This window comes from Sus scrofa, unplaced genomic scaffold (assembly GCF_000003025.6).
Source record: "Sus scrofa isolate TJ Tabasco breed Duroc unplaced genomic scaffold, Sscrofa11.1 Contig702, whole genome shotgun sequence".
NCBI classification, from domain to species: Eukaryota; Metazoa; Chordata; class Mammalia; order Artiodactyla; family Suidae; genus Sus; species Sus scrofa.
The window spans coordinates 527,064-547,978 of record NW_018085293.1 but is presented as its reverse complement, the minus strand read 5'-3'; the positions used below and the strand labels follow the sequence as shown (position 1 = coordinate 547,978).

The following is a 20,915-nucleotide window of genomic DNA, read 5'->3' as shown; positions in this document are numbered from 1 at the left end:
CATTGATCATTCCAAGTACCTGGGATATAGTGTTTGGAGAAGCCAGCAAGTGACTCAGTCCTTGGGAGCAGGACATTGGAGGAGTTCATCATAACTCACCTACAGCTCTGATATGGTCAAAGACCTCTTCCCTGTTTGTGTCTGTCACTCACACCTCTTGATGCCAGGTTTAGATGCACTTTCCTGAATGACTTCAAAGTCACCTAGCAAGTACTGGCCACTTAGTGGGTGAGGTTCACTGATCTAGGCTCTGGGAGTTGTAGATATGCGTAGAGAAAAACCACCTGAGGGGGTGAGTGTTTATTTTGTGAAACACCTGACCACCAAACACATAATGGATCAGCACTAAGAAATAAAAAATGCTCCTATACTTAACCACTTGCCACAAATTCACAAAGGTCTTGTTTTTCCTGCCTTAGAATGTACTTCTCTCTCCTAAATGCTGAGTGTAGAATAATGAGCTCTATAAATGCTTGTGAACCAGGAGTGTGTGTGCACTAAACCTCAGGCTGGCTTTCCTACAGAAGATAAACTTCTGTAGATGGAGTCCCATTTTTATATTGTCTTTTATTATTAAAACATTTTTTAAAGTCTTTCTCCTTGTCACAGAATTTATTGGTGACTTAATTCATTGCCTAGGTTTTACATGTATTATATGGTAGGTCATCAAAAAATATGCCCTCTCTAGGTGTAAAACCTCCCTTTTACAACAAAATATCATGGATTTCCACATAGAAACTATACTTTCAACTAGCTTGACCTAAAGCTACTGTGAAATCATAATTTCTTAAATATATAGGTTTGTAATTTATTACAATAATTCACATTTGAAAAATATTGCAGGGTGCTTATACAATCATTGCTTGGTGTATATATGAATTTTTGAACTTAATTATGATGCAGGTTGAGAACAATGTACACAGATTTTGAAAAAAATAAGCTGTCTCTTGGGGATTTATCATTAAACGGGGCATAAGAAACTTTTTAATGCATTAAAATGTGTTAGTAAACTCTATTTTATATATTTTTAGAGTGCCAGTGCAGGGTATTTTTAAAGAGGAGGTTTTCTGCTAGTCAAAACACTGCACTTTATCTTTCTATTTTCAGGAAGTTGCCTTATCACATGGTTTAGGCTGAACAGTCTAAACAGTCTCCTTCCCTTGCTCCCTCTTTGCCCCTACACAGAGAGAAGGCACATAGGCAGAGGGTTCTTGTTGGTGAATCTGGGTGAAATTTGTACAGATGAGTATTTTTATAACTTTTTCTCTGTTTTAATTTTTTTCAAAATAAATGTTTTTTTTTTTTTTTTTGGCTTTTTTAAGGGCTGCACCCACAGCATATGGAAGTTCCCAGTCTAGGGATCAAAACTGAGCTGTAGCTGCAGGCCTACACCACAGCCATAGCAAGTCAGGATCCAAGATCTGTCTTAAACCTACACCACAGCTCACAGCAACTCTGGATCCTTAACCCACTAAGGCCAGGAATCAAACTTGCATCCACATGGATTCTAGTTGGGTTCATTAACTGCTGCACTATGAAGGGAACTACACTCAAAAGAAAGAATTTTTATAAAGCACACACCAAAAAATATGGAGGACATTGATGAACCTAGAGATTATCATACTGAGTGAACCAACCCAAAGACAAATATTGTATATCATATCTATATGGAATCTAATTTAAAAATAGTACAAAATAACTTTTTTATAAAATTGGGACAAACTCACAGATTTCAAAACCAATCATATGGTCACCAGAACTGAAACCACTGGGGGGGAAGGAAGAATTGGGAGGGCAGGAATAACATATTCACACTGCTTTGTAAAGCATATTATTAATGAGAATCTACTATATAGCAAAGGAAAATATACTCAATAGTTTGTAATAACCTGTATGAGGAAAAAAGAATGGATATATTTATACATATGTCTGATTCATTTTGTTGTAAACCTGAAATTAATACAACATTCCTGAAATTAATACAACATTGTAACTCAATCATAATCCAAAAAAAATTAAAATAACAAATAAAAATAAATTTAAAAATATAGAGTATTTGTAGCAATCAAATTCAATCATGTTGTTCCAATTCTTTACCTAAGAGGATCATTTTCTGTTGGGGATTATACATTTCTAAGTGCAAGTGCCTAAGCTGGTGAAGGCAAATACAACCATAATAAAGTAAAAACAAATAGACAAAATAAAATTATACTTCATGTACTTTCATATATTTATAAATAATACAAAATAAAAATCCCAAAGGCTAATGCTATCAAATGATTGCTACTTTTGTCCCTGAAGACCATAAATTCCCATCATATAGTGTAATACGTCTCTTTTCAGCTATACTGATTATTTGGGACTAGTGTTAGAAATTAACACATGAACCTGAGTCTCATGGTTCCATGTTTGATTTATTTCTGACCTTGCTGACAATGTCATCAACAGTTTATCTTTTGATGTTGTCTACCTCCCATGACATGCTCACTCTCCCCCACTCCACTGTATGTCAGTAGCATTTTATGTGTACAGAGATAGGTCACAAAACGACATAATTATTTCATTTTTTGCAATGAGAGCTTTTGATGATTGGTGTCATTTGGAGAACTGTGATAATTTTTTGTGTTTGTAAAAATATTTCAATCCAAAACACACTGAATAAAAATGTTAAAAGAAGTATTAATGGTTATGATTTTATAAAAAATAATTATTTTCACAATTTTTAATATAAGAACATGATGGCAGGTAAAATTATTCTATGTCATATTTGGTTGAATATGAAATTTTGTTTTGTGTATGTATGCCAAGTGTGAGAAGGGAAAACTCTTTTATAATCTTTTTTTTTTTCAGGCTGTTTTGCCACATGGACTATTTTCAAATATATCTAAGCATTTTATGTTTAGTTTTTATTTTCCCCAAAGGTTTATTTCATTCTCTGTGGTGTAAATTTATTTTAAATCAAAGATAACAGTCCAAAAAGTTGATAAACTGATGGGTAAAATGTGGCAAAAAATTATAAAACTTTTAACAGTTGAAGAAAAGATATTAGTGACAAGGAAAATGATTTACCTGACACTTGACAATCATCCAAGAAATGATTCCTGCATGCATTCTTCCATCATGAGCTACAATGCTTTCTCTTACATGTTTAGCAATTCTGGAAACCCTTTACTAACTCTACTAACTCATATACTAAAAATAATTTTATTGATGTATAATTGATTTACAAGGCTGTGTAAGTTTGATGTGTACAGCAGTGTATATACATACTGCAGTGTGAACATAAAAAGCCAAAAAAAGCAAAAAATATTGAGTATAGTTTCCTGTGCTGTAGTGTAGTAGGTCTTTGTGGTTATCTATATATATAGTGTGCATATTTTAATTTCCAAATCCTATTTTATCCATTCTCTTTCCCACAAATATTTTTCCTATCTCTGTGAGTCTATTTCTGTTTTGTAAATAAGTTTGTTTGTTTATTTTATTTTTAAGGTCACACCTGTGGCATATGGAGGTTCTGAGGCTGGGGGTCAAATTGGAGCCACAGCCACAGCAAGAGCAACTGGTGATTCTGAGCCCCTTCTGCAACCTATACCAGAGCTCAAGGCAATGCTGAACCCTCCACCCAACAAGTGAGGCCAGAGATTGTACCCACATCCTCATGGATCCTAGTAGTATTCATTTCCATTGTACCACAATGGGAACTCCAGTTTGTAAATAAGTTCATTTGTAAACATGTTACTCTAAAATGTGTTTACTCTCAAATGATTATTTTTTACTTATATCAGTGCATTTTCTTTTTACAATGAATACATTTTTCCACAGGGAAATTTAAATTTGGTATTAAGAGAATTAAGGGATTTTTTCCATTGAAAATAATTGATTTTAAAAACTATTGCCCTTTCACTTAGCAGGAGAAAATAAACCCTTAAATAAGGGGAGGTGTCACTTAAAATTTTCATTGATTTGAATGATTGACAGAGAATATCCAGAAATCTCTTCAATGTCTCCTTTACATCTTTGTTCCTTAAGCTGTAGATGAGGAGGTTCAGCATTGGTATCACTAGGGTGTAGAAGACTGAAGTCAACTTATAAGTGTCTAAGGACAGGTTGGTCCTTGGTTACAAATACATGAAGAGAAGTGTCCCAGAGAACCCAGTGACAGCCATCAAGTGAGAAGCACAGCTGGAAAAGGCTTTTTGTCACCCCTCTGAGAAACGTATCCTCAAATTGGCAAGGATGTTGTTGTAAGAGGATGTTAGAGTGATAATCAGAGAGAAAAACAAGTTGGCCCCCAAAAAGGTAAACACTGCTCTTTCTGGAATGTATGTATCAGAACAGGACAAGGCTAACGAAGGGACATTATCACAGTAAAAATGGTTGACCACATTGGACGAGCAATACCACACAGAGAACACACAGGAAGAGAGCGTCAGGGTGGTGGTCAGATTGTAGAGGTGGATAAGGGACAAGAGGAGAAGGCAGATCCGTGGGAAAAAAACACCACCAAGTAGAGCAGGGGCTTGCAAATAGCCATATAGTGGTCATAGGCCATGGAAGCCAGCATGAAAATCTCACCCATGATAAACACTAGGAATCCACCTAGCTGGGCTGCACACCCATATTAAGATATGGTTTTGTTTTTAACCATGAAGCAAACAGCATTTTAGGGGCAATGACAGTAGAATTTCCAAGGTTGATGATAGCCAAATGCTGGAGGAAAAAGTTCATGGGGGCTTAATATGAGAGTCGGCACTGGTGAGGGTGATGATGCCCAAGTTTCCTGCCAAGGTCAGAGCATAGATCACCAGGAAAATGCCAAAAAGGTTGATCTGGAGTTCTGGGCTGTCTGAGACCCCCAGAATGAATTCAGTCACTTGAGGGAGATTCTCTGGAGTCATTTATTTTGTTGCTTTTTATCTTCCAGTGGGGGAAATGGCAAGAGTAATAGACGGTAAAACGTTTTTGTTTTTGTTGTCTCCTGTTAGATACGAGATTCTTTTTTTTTATATATTTTTTTTTATTTTCCCACTGTACAGCGAGGGGGTCAGGTTATCCTTACATGTATACATTACAACTACATTTTTCCCCCTACCCTTTCTTCTGTTGCAACATGAGTATCTAGACAAAGTTCTCAATGCTATTCAGCAGGATCTCCTTGGAAATCTATTCTAAGTTGTGTCTGATAAACCCAAGCTCCCAATCCCCCCTCCCATCAGGCAGCCACAAGTCTCTTCTCCAAGTCCATGATTTTCTTTTCTGAGGAGATGTTCATTTGTGCTGGATATTAGATTCCAGTTATAAGTGATATCATATGGTATTTGTCTTTGTCTTTCTGGTTCATTTCACTCGGTATGAGATTCTCCAGTTCCATCCATGCTGCTGCAAATGGCATTATGTCGTTCGTTTTTATGGCTGAGTAGTGTTCCATTGTGTATATATACCACCTCTTCCGAATCCAATCATCTGTCGATGGACATTTGGGTTGTTTCCATGTCCTGGCTATTGTGAATAGTGCTGCAATGAACATGCGGGTGCACGTGCCTCTTTTAAGTAGAGTTTTGTACGGATATATGCCCAAGAGTGGGATTGCAGGGTCATATGGAAGTTCTATGTATAGATTTCTAAGGTATCTCCAAACTGTTCTCCATAGTGGCTGTACCAGTTTACATTCCCACCAACAGTGCAGCAGGGGTCCCTTTTCTCCACAGCCCCTCCAGCACTTGTTATTTGTGGATTTATTAATGATGGCCATTCTGACTGGTGTGAGGTGGTATCTCATGGTAGTTTTGATTGCATTTCTCTTATAGTCAGCGATGTTGAGCATTTTTTCATGTGTTTGTTGGCCATCTGTTAGATACGAGATTCTTAAACGTTTCATTTAAAATTAATTTACTTAGGTTCACAAACACTTAAAAGTTTCAGACCTCTTTAATTTTTTTTTCCTCTCCACATTTTCACAATGCTGAGAAATACAACTCTCCAGAGAACCATTTCTGGATCTTAGACGTGCTTGAACAAGTTATTAATGTATTTATACATTGCAAGATATATCTTATATTGGATAAATATCCATTAATTTATTATATGTTTATATATAGGTATTTTATGAATATGTAATTTATTAATATAAATTTCAGGAATATATACATGCATGTATATATATGTATGTATTTACATATACATATGCATGTCTACATGTGTGTTTGTATTTCTAATGATAAAACAGTGCTACCTATAAGGTGATGATGAGCTGCAGTGATATCTAGTTGTTTTTTTTTCCCCTTAGGTGCTTCAGGCCTTCCCTCCAGCTCATCCTTTGTCATCATCCTTGTATTTTCTTTTTTTAAATTGTAATCAATTGTTATTTCCCCAATACTTTTTTTCTACTATACAGCATAGTGACCCACTTAACACAAACCTGTATACAATTTTTTTTCTCACATTATTATGCTCCATCAAAATTTACTAGACATATCTCCCAGTGCTACACAGTAGGATATAATTGCTAATCCATTCCAAAGGCAATAGTCTGCATCTATTAACCCCAAGCTCCCAATCCATCCCACTCCCTCCCCCTTCTCCTTGGCAACCACAAGTCTATTTTCTTAATTCTGTGGGAAACTCTTTCAATATTCTGGGTTTTTCCTTAACAGTCATTGCATCACCACTTTAATTCAGTTTCCACCCAGGAGACTTACACTTCAAACTGTTCTTTCTTATAATCTTTCAGAAATTCTGAATATGCTTTTATTAAATAACATTTCCTTTCTTTGACCAAATGAAACTCTTCTATCCTTGTTCTATCCCTCTATCTTTTAGATTCTTAGACACATTTTAATTTTTTTCCAGAAGCACTTTCTTTTCTTTTTTCTTTTCTTTGCTTTCTTTCTTTGCTCTTTTCTTTCTCTTTCTTTCTTTCTTTCTTCCTTTCTTTCTTTCTTCCTTCCTTCCTTCCTTCCTTCCTTCCTTCCTTCTTTCCTTCCTTCCTTCCTTCCTTCCTTCCTTCCTTCTTTCCTTCCTTCCTTCCTTCCTTCCTTTCTTCCTTTCTTCCTTTCTTCCTTTTTTCCCTTTTTAATGGCCACACCTGATGCATATGGAAGTTCCTGGGCCAGTGGTTGAATCTCAGAGCTGCATCTCTATCCTATGCCACAACCACAGCAACACAATCTAAGCCATGTCAGCAAACAATACCAGAGTTTGCAGCAACACTGGTTCCTTAGTCCACTGAGTGAGACTGGAGATCGAACCCAAAACATCACAGAGACAACATCGAGGCCTTAACCCACTGAGCCACAACAGGAACACCCACTTTCTTTTCTTAATTAAAAGACAATTTACACCTCTCTTTTTTAAATAGGTTAAAGCCTGCTTTGATTTTTTAAAATGTGTAAGGTGTAGGTTGATCTGATTATTTTGCTTGTAGAGAGAAATGAGTGGAGGAGGGGCTATCATTATTTAGCATGCAATATACTCTGTGTCCAGAACATACCAGAATCTTTGAAATCATGATTCATTATTCTGCAGAAGTGACCTAGAAGGTGGATATAATTATTTATATGTCTGATGAGACAATTTAGACCCAATGAGATTTACTTTCTCAAAGAGTCTCTATAGAATATTTGTTAATGGCATGGTATTATGATTTTGTTTTTTTGTGTTTCTTACACATAAAGCAACTCAGTGCATGTTTCATTCTGAGATAATATATTCAATAAATATATACTTAATTTAAACAGATGAAAAAGATCATTGATAGCATTCATTGTATCTAAATTTGTGCAAATAACTATTGAATAGGAGGGCATTTGTATGTATCTTTATCTGTTATTAATTGCATTTTGTGAAATGTAACTGATGACACAATGAGGACTTTTTAATTTGGTCAGTGTATGCCATTGAGATGAGCTTCTGCAGAACAGCCCCAGTTTTCTCCTATTTCTTTAGAATTTTGTTTGATTTAGCATTTTCTTTTTATAAGGGCTCTTTTAATTTTTCCAAATAGTGTTTTTGTTTTGTTTTTGTTTTGCTTTTTTAGGTACACACTTGCAGCATATGGAAGTTTCCAGGCTGGGGTGGGGAATCAAATCAGAGCTGTAGGTGCCAGCCACGGCCACAGCCATAGCAGTGTCAGATCTGAGCCATGTCTGTGACACACACCACAGCTCATGGCAATGCCAGATCCTTAACACACTGAGTGAGGCCAGGGATCAAACCCGCATCCTCATGGATCCTAGACAGTTTCATTATCACTGAGCTATTATGGGGACTCCTCCAAATAGTTTCTTATTTGCTTTTGAAAAAAATTAAATGTTTCCTAAAATAATAAATTCTGAGTAAATATCATTTTAAAAGATACATAATGTTAATCATTTATGTCATTATTTACCAGAAATTAATTTTAATAGCTTGTGATATGATTTCAAGACTATGGTCTATTGGTCTCTATGAAAATAGATGTGTATTGTGATAGGGACAAACACAGCAACGCAATATGGATTCTCAGCATTCATTAGCAATAGAGAGACTGACTATTGACACCAGGAAATCTTTTCATCCTAGGGTTTATCACCCTGGGCACTACAGAAAGCAGGAAGGGGAGAAAACATGTTTTTGTTGGCATTAAATAACTAAGAAGTATTTCCTGGAGACACAGAATCCTGTATTTCAAAGACACTTAGGAAGATTCTGACCTGGGTAGAGCACCTGTAAATACATCCATCAATTCTGCCAGTTCTATGGCAGAAAACATTCCTTTTTAGGTTAAGGGGAAATATACTCCCTGTGATGTCTGGTCATCACTCTGTACAAAGGCTCAACCAGTCCAATTTATCAATAGAGATGATAGAAACTCTTGCTTAAATTGTATCACCACCACTTCCACTTAGCACTCAGTGGACAGAGATGTGAGTGACTTGGAAAAGAGAACAGAGTAGATACCATCTCTGTTCTGAGTCTGATTTGAGTTGATAGTTTGCCAGATACTTACTGGCTCTTCTCATCCAGAATTAGTAAGAAGTAAAGAAGTAAGGTATTTGGTATTAGATACCTGAACACAGAGATTGGCTGAGACTGCTCCTAAGGGGCTTTGTGTGAAGGGTGATAAGGAGTTTTTAAAGTGTCTGAAAGTCCCTGAAGATCTTCACACTGAAACCTCTGCTCATTGCCCCAGTCCCTGAACATGAAAACATGAATTCCTAGCTATAGGTCTGAATTCCCATGGAAAGAAAGAAAAACTGAAGGCTCATTAAAGTTACTTGCTACAATAATTTAAATCCTTGAGTTTCATTCTAGAGTTCAGATATACTTTTTTTAGAATGATTTTTATTTTATCCTTTATAGCTGGTTCATCAATTTTCTAAGACACAACAAGGTGACCCAGTCACACAAACAGGTATACATTCTTTTTTCTCATATTATCATGCTCCATCACAAGTGACCAGACATATTTCCCAGTGCTGTAAAGCCTGATCTCATTGCTTATCCATTCCGAAGGCAATAGTTTGCATCTATTAACCTCAAATTCCCAGTCTCTCCCACATCCTCCCTCTCCCTCTTGGCAACCACAAGTCTGTTCTAAATGTCCATGTTTTTTCTTTTCTGTGGAGTTTCCTTTGTGCCCCATATTATGTTTCAGATATACGTGATATCATATGGGATTTGTTTTTCTATTTGACGTACTTCACTCAGTATTAGTCTCTAGTTCCATCCATGTTGCTGCAAATGGCATTATTTTGTTCTTTTTATGGCTGAGTAGTATTCCATTGTGTATATATACCACATCTTCCTAATACAATCATCTGTGGATGGACGTTTGGGTTGCTTCCATGTCTTGGCTATTGTGAATAGTGCTGCAATGAACATATGGGTGCATGTGACTTTTTCAAGGAAAGTTTTGTCTGGATATATGTCCAAGAGTATGATTGCTGGGTCATATGGTAGTTCTATGTATAGTTTTATAAGGTATCTCTATACTGTTCTCCATAGTGGTTGTACCAGTTTACATTCCCACCAACATTATAGGAGGCTTCCCTTTTCTCCACACCCTCTCCAGCATGTTATTTGTGGACTTATTAATGATGGCCATTCTGACTGGTGTGAGGTATTACCTCATAGTAGTTTTGATTTGCATTTCTATAATAATCAGTGATAATGAGCATTTTTTCACATGCTTGTTGGCCATCGTTGTATCTTCCTTGGAGAAATGGCTATTTAGCCCTTTTGCCCATTTTTCAATTGGGTTGTTGGCTTTTCTGCTGTTGAGTTTTATAAGTTAATTGTATATTTTAGAGATTAAGCCCTTGTCAGTTACAACATTCAAAAAGATATACTCTTGAAGGTTATGTTGTTCCATCTTCTGTAATGTTCATTGTATGTTGTCTTATGTGACCAAAGACACTGCCAGACTCAGCTGACAATACTGTCATTCCCCATTCCCTTATCAACTCTGCCAAATATCAATTTAGCATTCTATAACATAGTAAAGATTTTTTTAAAAAAATATTTAGTTTACCATTTTCATTGTTATTGATGCTTTATTTTACAACTTGATCTCTCATTTGTAGCTTATTACTTATTGAGCAAGAGGTATTTTCTATTTCCCAAGTCTTCAGTATCCTATTTAGTTAACATACATTGATCAACCAGACAAAACTCTAAACACTAAACATTACTGGATCACTAAATTTCACTTTTCAAAGTATTTGTAAGACATTCACACACATAAATAAATTTGCTGAAAAAAATGGCTGACACTGTAGTTCCATCACACAAACAACAGATTTGTCTTAGGGTTCATTATTTTCAAGTATCTCAGTTATATATAAATTAAATATACATACACACACACACACGCACACACATATATATATATATATTTTATATATATACACATATAAAATTATCATAGGAGTTCCTGCTGTGACACAGTGGGTTACGAATCCAACTGGAGCAACTCCATTCTCTGCAGAGACTTGGGTTTGATCTCTGGCTAGGTGCAATGGGTTGAAGGATCCAGTGTTGCCACAGCCATGGTGTATGTTGCAATGTCTCAGATTCAATCTCTGCAGGGGCAGACATAAAAAAAATAAATAAATGTAAAAAAATGAAAATTTATCGACACTTTAGATGTAATATCTAATTAATGTATCCAATTGTTAGTTATTTTTTAAGTTTAGGGTACCTATTTTACACCAAGAACTGTGTTATCTGTCAGTTCACATTTATTAATAAAATGGGGAAAACATGTAATAGATTTTTTCCTGCATGGAATTTATATTCTCATGATAGAGTCAGACATAAAGAAGGAGACAGTTTAATAAAGTAGGGGTAGTCTTATTCACCATTTATAAGGCAACAAATAGGGTACTGGACAGGAAATGAGGGAAAATTCTATTATGGATAAAGTAATCAGAAGAAGACCTTTGCTAAAAGGTGATATTTAAGCTGAGATTGAAAAGCTAAGAAGTGGCTGCCCCTGGAAGCACTGTTACAGACAAAGAAAGTAAAATTAAGTAAAGTTACCACACTTCAGAGATCAGCATATATATGTAGAAAACTCAAAGAATTTCATGGAAGTTTTTATTACAGTAACTCATTAAAAAGAGTGAGGAGAGTGTGCAGTCCTGTCTTGTATCTGATTTTAATGGGAAAGCTTCCAACCTTACAATGTTGAGTTGAGGTAAGCTGTGGATCTGTCATATATAGCCAAATGATGTTGAACCCTAAGAACATATTAAGAAAACAATTCCAAACCTGAACTCCTACTAAAGAAAGTTTAGTTTTCCCTCCAACCCCATGAAAGAAATCTATTCCATTTACAAAAGCATCAAAATAATAAAATACTTAAGAATAAACTTAACCAGGGGGTTCCCATCATGGTTCGGTGGTTAACGAATCTGACTAGGAATCATGAGGTTGCAGGTTCGATCCCTGGCCCTGCTCAGTGGGTTAAGGATCCAGCGTTGCTGTGAGCTGTGGTGTAGGTTGCAGATGTGGCTCAGATTCCAAGTTGCTGTGGCTCTGGCATAGCTACAGTTCCAATTAGACTACTAGCCTGGGAACCTCCATATGCCATGGGAATGGCCCAAGAAATGGCAGAAAGTCAAAAAAAAAAAGACAAAAAAAAAGAACAAACTTAACCAAGGAAACAAAGTCTTGTATGATGAAAACCACAAAGCATGGCTGAAAGATATTATGGAAGACACACATACATGGAAAACATTCATGAACTGGAATATTTAGTGTTATTGACATGTGAATACTCCCTAAATTGATCGACAGATTCAATGCAATCCCCGCTAAAATCCCCTCAAAATAAATTTTAGGATAGATTTTCCTGTTTCTGAAAAAAATACCTCGAAATTGTTTTTTGCCAAAACAGAAAAATCCATCCTAAAATCTATGTGAAATCTCAGAGGATTCCAAATAGCCAAAACAATCTTGAAAAACACCAAAGTTGTTAAACGTATACTTCCTGATTCCAAAATGTTATGCAGCTATGATATTCAAAACAATGTGGCCTTGGCATATGGAGTGAGTGGTTAAAGAGGATGCAGTAGGAAAACCCTGAGCTCACCTCCTACCCAAGCTACAACTGCTTACATGGAAACCAATCATTGAGAACAATTTGATAATGAGCAGAAAAGATCCCCCACAACTAAAAATATTTTTTAAAAAGTAACCACAACAAGACAGGTAGGAGTGGCAGACACATGGAATGGTCAAATCACATCCTCCAGAATCAGTGACCCACAGATGGGAGAACAACTACAGTTTGTTTAGTTTCTTTCTAAGGTGTCTGGGGCCTGAGCCTCACATTAAGCTCCCCAGTTCCATAATTACTGCACCAGGAAGATAAGCCCCCAAAACATTTACCTTTGAAGGCCTTCATGGTTTACTTTGGGGAGAGCCAGAAGGCTGTGCAAAATAGAGACTCCACTATTAAAGGCACAAACAAAATCACACATGTTCCAAGACCAAAGGCAGAAGCAGTCATTTGAAAATGCCTGGATCAAAATCACTTGTTGACCTTGGAGCATCTTCCTGGAGAGGTAATGAACAGCTGGGGCTCACCTGGGGAGATAGGTGCTGGCAGCATCCATTTTGGGGGGCTTACAAAAAAGGACACTGGTGCTAAGAAGCACCATTTTTGAATCCTTCTGCTAGCTTTTTTTTAAATGATTTAAAAAATTTTTTTTTCCATTATAGTTGGTTTACAGTGTTCTGTCAATTTCTTTTGTACAGAAAAGTGACCCAGTCATATCATATTTTTTTTCTCACATTATCCTCCCTTGTGTTCCATCACAAGTGACTAGATATAGTTCCCTATGCTAATCACAGGATCTCATTTTTTATTCACTCCAAATACAATAGTTCGCATCTATTAACCCCAGACTCCCAGCCCATCCCAATCCCTCCCCCTCCCCCTTGACAACCACAAGTGGTAGCCCAACCAATGGCCACCAGCCCTGCCCAGCATCCAGTCAGCATCATTCCTAGGAAGCCTCAGGCCAAACAAATACCTGGACTGTGACATAGTCCCAACCACCAGCAAGCCAGCTAATAATGTAGGAACTCTTGAGCCTTTAGATGTCCCTGGAACCAGGCTCCATTCACCAGTGGGCCAGCACCAAACCTAGGATTGGCCCCACTCAGAGGTGTAGGCACTGGCCCCGGGAATAATTGGTCCCTGAACCCATCCTCCTACATGCATGTATCAGCTCCAGGACCCAAGGACCCCAAAAGCAGAGACTCTAGGACATGGCTCCACCCATGTGTGAGGCAACCCTAACCCCAAGACCCATTGAACCACTGCCTCAAACACCAGTAGACACCAGGCATGGGACCATCAAGGCTCTTCAGCCAGCTATGTTAAGATCAAGTCCACTCACTGGTAGGAAGGCACTAGCTTCAGAATGCCTGCGATCTAGCATCATCCATCAATGAGACAACACAAGTTCTGGGACCCCTGGCCCCACAGCCAGAGACCCTAGAACCTGGCTCCACCATCAGTGGGCTAGCACCAGTACCAAGTTCTGGTCTCATCAACTAGTGGGAAAGCACCAGCCTCAGGATGCACTGAGTTAAAGCTTCCTTCCCCCAACAACAGCCACATACCATCATGGCCCTGCTGCCAGTCCTTTCAATCCCACCCACTCACTGGGCCAGCACCACCCTGGCCTGACCCTTCCCACTGGCAGAATGACACCAGCTCCAGTACACACTGCTTTGTGACTAGACTACTTTAAACTTACTTTTTGGTTGTTGTAACTTTGTTTTATTTTGCTTTTTGAGAAAGAAAAGTGAGGACTTATTTAAGTAAGAAAAACACCTCTTAAAGAGAGGTGGGCAGAGAGCTAAGGCACAGTCCTGCATTTCTCTGGAACACCAGTTATGGGGGCACCCAATTGCATAGGCAGAATATTCACTGGGAAGGTGGAGTTTGAAAGTCATATTCCTTAATTTTCAAGAATCATATTCCTTAATTTCATTTCAGCTCCACCTTCCCAAAGGGAGGAGGGATTTTTTTCGCCCTTATTTAAATTTGATCTGAAGTGCCATGGTATCAGTGAAGGATGGGTACTTCTTATCTGCATAGCTAAATTTGTTATAATTTTATTTTAATGAGGGCTTCATGAGTTTAACATAACTGTAAACTTATTTTGATTTTAAACTACTCTATTTAACTTATTTAAATTTAAACTTATTTTATTTTTAATAATTTTGAACCACAAATATGCAAGACTAGGCATAATTCTGAAAAATAATAGTAATGAAGGACTGCCAGTCATATCATGCATCAAAATCTGTTATATATCAAAACAATTATATTATGTATCAACCCACACATGAATAAAGAGATCATTGAAACAAAATAGAGGTCTTAATTGGATCCAGATATATTGGGACTTTAGTATTCAATAGCCAGGGTTTCAAATCAATGGCAAAAAGATGATGATGCAAATTTTTTTGTCTTTTTATCTTTTTAGGACTGCACCTGCAGCATATAGAGGTTCCAAGGCCAAGGGTCTAAGCAGAGGTGTAGCCACTGGCCTATGCCATAGCCACAGCAACTCAGGATCCAAGCTGCATCTGTGACCCACACCACAGCTTAAGGCAATGCTGGATCCTTAACCCACTGAGCAAGAATTTATCAGTATTTATCAGGTACTAGTAGTTGAGAATGTGAACAAAAGCATTCTCACAGACTGTGGGCAGGAGCATAGCTGTACTTACTACAACTTCAAGATGGCACAACTATGAATACCCACAACTTAAATGCATATATTATCTGACAATTGATTCAAATATGTATATCAACTGTTCCATTTCCAGGAACCTATACTTGCACATGAAAATATGTATACTTACTGCGAAATTTTATGTAATTGAAAAAATTAAGGAGCAACATGAAAAGGAATGGTGGATTAATTTTATTGTACATTTATAAGGGAGTATTGTGCAGTATCAGAAAAACTAAGAATTAGACCTACATGGACTGCTATTGAAATATTCTCCAGATATTGCACACACACACACAAAGTAACTTTACATATACAGAATAAAATACATATATTTAAGCAAAATTACATTCACACAGATTATTACATCATAGATCTTAAGAAACAGATTAAGTGACTCCCTCTGGAGAAGAGAATGGAAAATATGCTGAGACAAATAGGAAATTTATTCTATACTTTATCCCATTTTGTATGGCTTTCATCTTTACTATTTATTATTATCTATTACATTTCAATTTTTCTTTAAAAATTAGCATTATATTAAAATTGTGTATATTATGCAACTAAAATTTATAAAGAAGATAGCCTTATATACCATTAAATATTTCATATAGCATAATAAAAAGAATAACTTAACTGGTAAGAATAACAAAAATAATACAGCCTCTGAAAATAAGTAAAATATAAAATGCATAAATTGATTAAAAAAGTGTAACTATATAAATATGTCCTCACAATTTGTTACATCTTATTGATTCTTCGGTATATGCATTACACCATTCTAGATGATGCAGTAAACAAGACATTATAGACCTTACATTGTACAATGGAGAGAAATGGTTATTTACAATACAATTGTAGAACTGTATTCTTTAATTGTACAGTTGCATTATTAATTATAATTATTTGATGGAGAGGAAATCAGAATCAGATCTAAGAAGAATGATGTCCAAAGAATGATGTCAAATGACCTCTTTCATGATGGATTATGCACTTATTTACAATGAGATATATCTCTTCTCCAGAGCTTCCTCATAGCATTTGTCATCTCTGAATTTCTCAGAGTACAGATTAATGGGTTCAGCATGGGGGTTATGACTGTACAAAACACACTTACTGACTTGTCAATTGAGAAGGTCTTATCAGGTCTTCCACACATGAAAACACAGGGAACAAAGAAGCAGACAATCCCATTGATGTGGGAACCACAGGTCTCAAGGGCCTTCTGCCTCCCTTCCGGACTCAGGTTCTGTAGAGAGTGCAACATAACTCCATAGGAGATGAATAAGAGCAGAAACACAAAACTTCAGATCAGTTCTCCACTGGATGCCACTAAGAAGCCAATGATAGAAATGTCAGTGCAAACAAGTTTCAATAAGGGGTACATGTCACACATATAGTGATCAATGACATTGGGGCCACAGAATGGAAGCCCATAAATAGTGCTAAGTTGAATTACTGAGTGCAGAAAACTTCTAACCCAGGACACCACCAGCAGCATGACACACCCATTGCCTCACAATAACCAAATAATGCAAGGGCTTACTGATGGCCACAGAGAAGTTTTAGGCCATCACCAACAGAAGGAAGACCTCTGATCCACCAAAAAACTGTTCAGTAAAGAGCTGCATCATACAGGATTGGAAGGATATGGTATTTTTCCCAAAGAACAAGCATGAAATCAGGTTGGGAGAAACAGATGTGGAATAAATGACATCCATAAATGATAAAGTAGCAAGAAAAAACTGCATCGGTTAGTTCAGGGTCTCACTGTAAGTTACAGTCACTACAATAAGCAGGTTGCCCACCATAGTCAATATATAAAAGAGCAAGGACATCAAAAAAGGACTTTCTGTTCCTTTGAATTCTGTGTGAGGCCCAAGAGGATAAAGTGAGTCACAATGTTCCTTGTTTCCATTTCTTTTGTTCTATCTATTCTGTGTAGGAGCTGATGTCAGATATTAGAAACAGTTTACCTATAAACCAAATGATTTTTTTAAATTGCATGCATTATAAGCTTAAATTCATTTGATCAAAAATGCACCTAGCAAATCTATTTGCATCAAATCTGTCATAGACATTATGATTACCAAGTTGAATATTGTTCTCATTGATAAGATATATAATAAGGAGTCAGCTCATACAGACTAGTTTTATAAGTTTCAGTATAGAATATTCACATGGATATGGGGTCACAGTTCAAGAACATTTAAATCAACTCTAGGATCTGGGACGGCTTCCCAAGGAAAGCAATACTTCAGCTGAGTTTTAAAGAAGTGACAGAACAAGAGTGGATGGAAAGGGCATACCATGAAAAGATGCCCCATGTATAAAGTCACTTAAATTAATTGACATATTTGAAGTGAGAAGAACAAATGGTGAATTGATCTATGTATACAACTACCCAATTGACATCTCCAAAGGGATATCAATTTAATGTTTGTTAAAATAAATTTTTAATTTTCTAAAACAAATGTATTCTTTCCTAGGTGTTCTCCATCTCATTACATGGTAAGGAACAGTTTCATGAAAGAGAAAGTTAATATTGCAAGAATATCTACCAGTTTTATGCAAAACTATATGTCATATACTATGCTCATGCTTAAATGCTATATATATATATATATATATATATATGCAGCTATCTATACATATATATGTGCATCTATATAATACATATACTTATAAAATCACACGATGTATAACATTTAATCTTTAGCAAGTATTACTATCCTCAATTTTTTATGGAAGAAACAGGCTTAGAATACATAATTTTCTCAAAGTCATATTTTTCAGTGAGAGGAATGGAATTATAAACTTACTTCAAAATGTCTATTATTCCAGAAACAGGTTTTCAATTTTTCAATTTTTATAAATCCTAGTTTATAATTTCCTACATTTTGAATTAATTTACACAACAGAAAAGCCTGGCATCCACTATTAACTGTTATAAGTTTATCCTTTTGATTCTTGTTCACAGTTAGCAGGGAGTCCTTTTAACTACCTCATAAGCATCTGGAAGTGTCTTTTCAATCCAGTGGAACCACCAAGGATAAAAAGCTGTATCAGTTCTTAAAGACATACTTGATTTCACATGATTCTGTCTGCCCATTTTCTTCAGAGTCTTCTAAATATTTCAGAAAATCGTTATTACTCACATTGTAGATTTATCTTAAAAGAATTCCACAATGCACACGGGAAAAAAAAATCCACATTAGGGAAATTAATCCAAAGGGCAAAAAATCTTTATCATATAAGAAGCTAACTACCAGATATTTTAAAAGGGAAATTGTAAGCAGCTTTTTTCCTGATCTCTTCAAAAATTTAAAATAAATAAAAAAACTTACCATGAAGTTTTATTGGCCATCTCTTTCTATGTGTTACTAAGGCAGAACCCACCTTACTGAAATATTAAGAAGTCACTCTTGAAAAAACTCACATTTCTGAAGAGGATGAAACCTTCTCTCTGAAGGAGGCAAAGATTCTGGGTCATCTTGTGCCTTCTAACCATATATAGCAACTCATGCACTTGGAGTGTGTCCAAGATTGATTCTTGCATAATTATATTCACTGTGATTTCCATCAACTCTTAAAAGAACATATCTGTGTAAAAAGACTGTTAGATCAGTCACATAATTAGAGTCAGGAAGATGTAATAAAGAGAAAAACAAAGCTTCAGAACCAATGTCAAACTTTTGCCAGTAGAAAATAAAAACCAGCCCTGTCATTTTGTTCCAAAGAAAATGAATTTATCACTTATTTCCTGACCTAGCCATAGGAATATGTCTTTAGTTTTATTTAATATTCATTTTCCCCCATAAGTGAGGGCTTGAGTATGTTAAAATTATATCTCCAATTTAGATGCAATAACAGTATTTGTGCATTTTAAAAATTTTATCGAGGACCTACTTTGTGTCAGGCTTTAAGCTATGAATTGGAGAATAAAGCACTTAGTAAACATAGAAAAAATTAGGATAAAAGTACCTCCTGCATTGAACTTATAATACAGTCAGTCATTTAAAAAGTGAACAATTTAATAAGGTAATTATAATCTGATCATGCAAATAAAACACAGGGTACTGTAAGGAAATAAGAGGGCAAGTCTACTGTGGATAGTAAGTTAGTAAAGAAGAGATCTTTATAAAAGGTAGTATTTTAGCTGAGATCCAAGACATGAAAAGCAGTCACCATATGAAGCACATGGTTTAAGCTCCAACATCGAAAAGAGCCTGGAGAGTTCAAGACACTGGAAGGTCATTGTACCTTAAGGAAAATAGGAAAGGGAGAGAGAGGAACAAACTGAGGTTGAAGAGGTGGGCAAGAATGGAACTCTGCTGAGTAGTACAGATCTTGGTCAGGAGTATGGATTTCACTTAATCTTCCTTTAAGATTAGAGAAAATAAAGCTAGAAAAGCACATTTTTTTTTAGTTATGGAAAGTGTCCATCTACTAAAATACCTCAAAATTAATTTAAAAGTGCTCCTTGAATTTTCTACCAAGTCCTCTGTTACACTCTGCTAAGTGCCGCAAGGTAAAGGACTATTCCATCATTTGTGTTTCTGTATCATCACTAAACATAATTACTACACTGCAGATGTTCCATAAAGATAAATAAATATAATAATAGCTTTTGATGGTATCCATAAATTTCCTCTCTGTAGATTCTTTGTGGTTTCTTATCTGTGTATTTCTTTTTGTCTGAAATTTTCTAGGGATGAACAACTAGTTATTAGATAAAGGAAACTCATTTTTAAGAGATGCTAAGCCCAACTGTAGTAAACATTGAGAGTGAGTGACTACCCCAAAATTTCTTAAATGAAATCTGCACAGACTATTCATTTCCAAAGTGTGAATCCATTTTCCCAAAATAGAAGCCAAAGAACTACCTTTCTCTATATCCCTGAAAATTGGGTGAAGACATGTGATGGTGTCTGACCACCAGAAGCATTTTGCAAGTCTTTGTGTGGATATAGTATTCTTAGTCTAAAGAGTTCTGAGAATCAGAGTGGTTCCGAGGAAAGTGGTGACACCTCTACAGTTTAGCCAGTGGCAGCCCGATCTTAACTCCAACAGGACAGTATCTCCCTGAGCAGCACTCTCCTGATTGAGAGTGTAATACTTAACTGCAGCTCACACTAAAATCTGTGACTCAAGTATTTCCAAATCTTCTTAAAGCCAAGTAATTACATATACTAGATACCTTCTACTAAGCTAAATAGATGTGATTCTGTGCCTTCAGAGGAGAACATTCACATGTACCAAAGAGACCTAAAACTATCCATTTCAATTTATTACCATTAATGGAATGTTATCAATTTCAGATGTATTCCAGTTAAAGAATAACCCCACTAAAAAAACAAAATGGGGGGTTCCCATTGTGGCTCAGCGGTAAGAAATCCAACTAGTATTCATGAGGATGTGGGTTCAATCCCTTGCCTTGCTTAGGAGGTTAAAGATCTAGTGTTGCTGTGAGCTGTGGTGTAGGTCACAGACTCAACTTGAATCTGGCCTGGCTGTGGCTGTGGCATAAGTTGGCAGCTACAGCTCCAATTCAACCCTTAGCCTGGGAACTTCCATATGCCATGGGTGTGGCCCTAAAAAGACAAAAAAGAAATGTCCCTCCTTTTTTTCTTACAAAAGAAATTACTCTTAAGAGGGTTAAATAAAGATGATAGT

The 20,915-nt window shown here is 36.3% G+C and overlaps 2 pseudogenes; both read right to left on the bottom strand.

Moving 5' to 3' along the window:
• Positions 1 to 1,142: 1,142 nt before the first annotated feature.
• LOC110259051 lies at positions 1,143 to 4,898 on the bottom strand (annotated as a pseudogene).
• An 11,335-nt stretch (positions 4,899 to 16,233) lies between these two features.
• Positions 16,234 to 17,157, bottom strand: LOC106509283 (annotated as a pseudogene).
• Between the last annotated feature and the right edge of the window lie 3,758 nt (positions 17,158 to 20,915).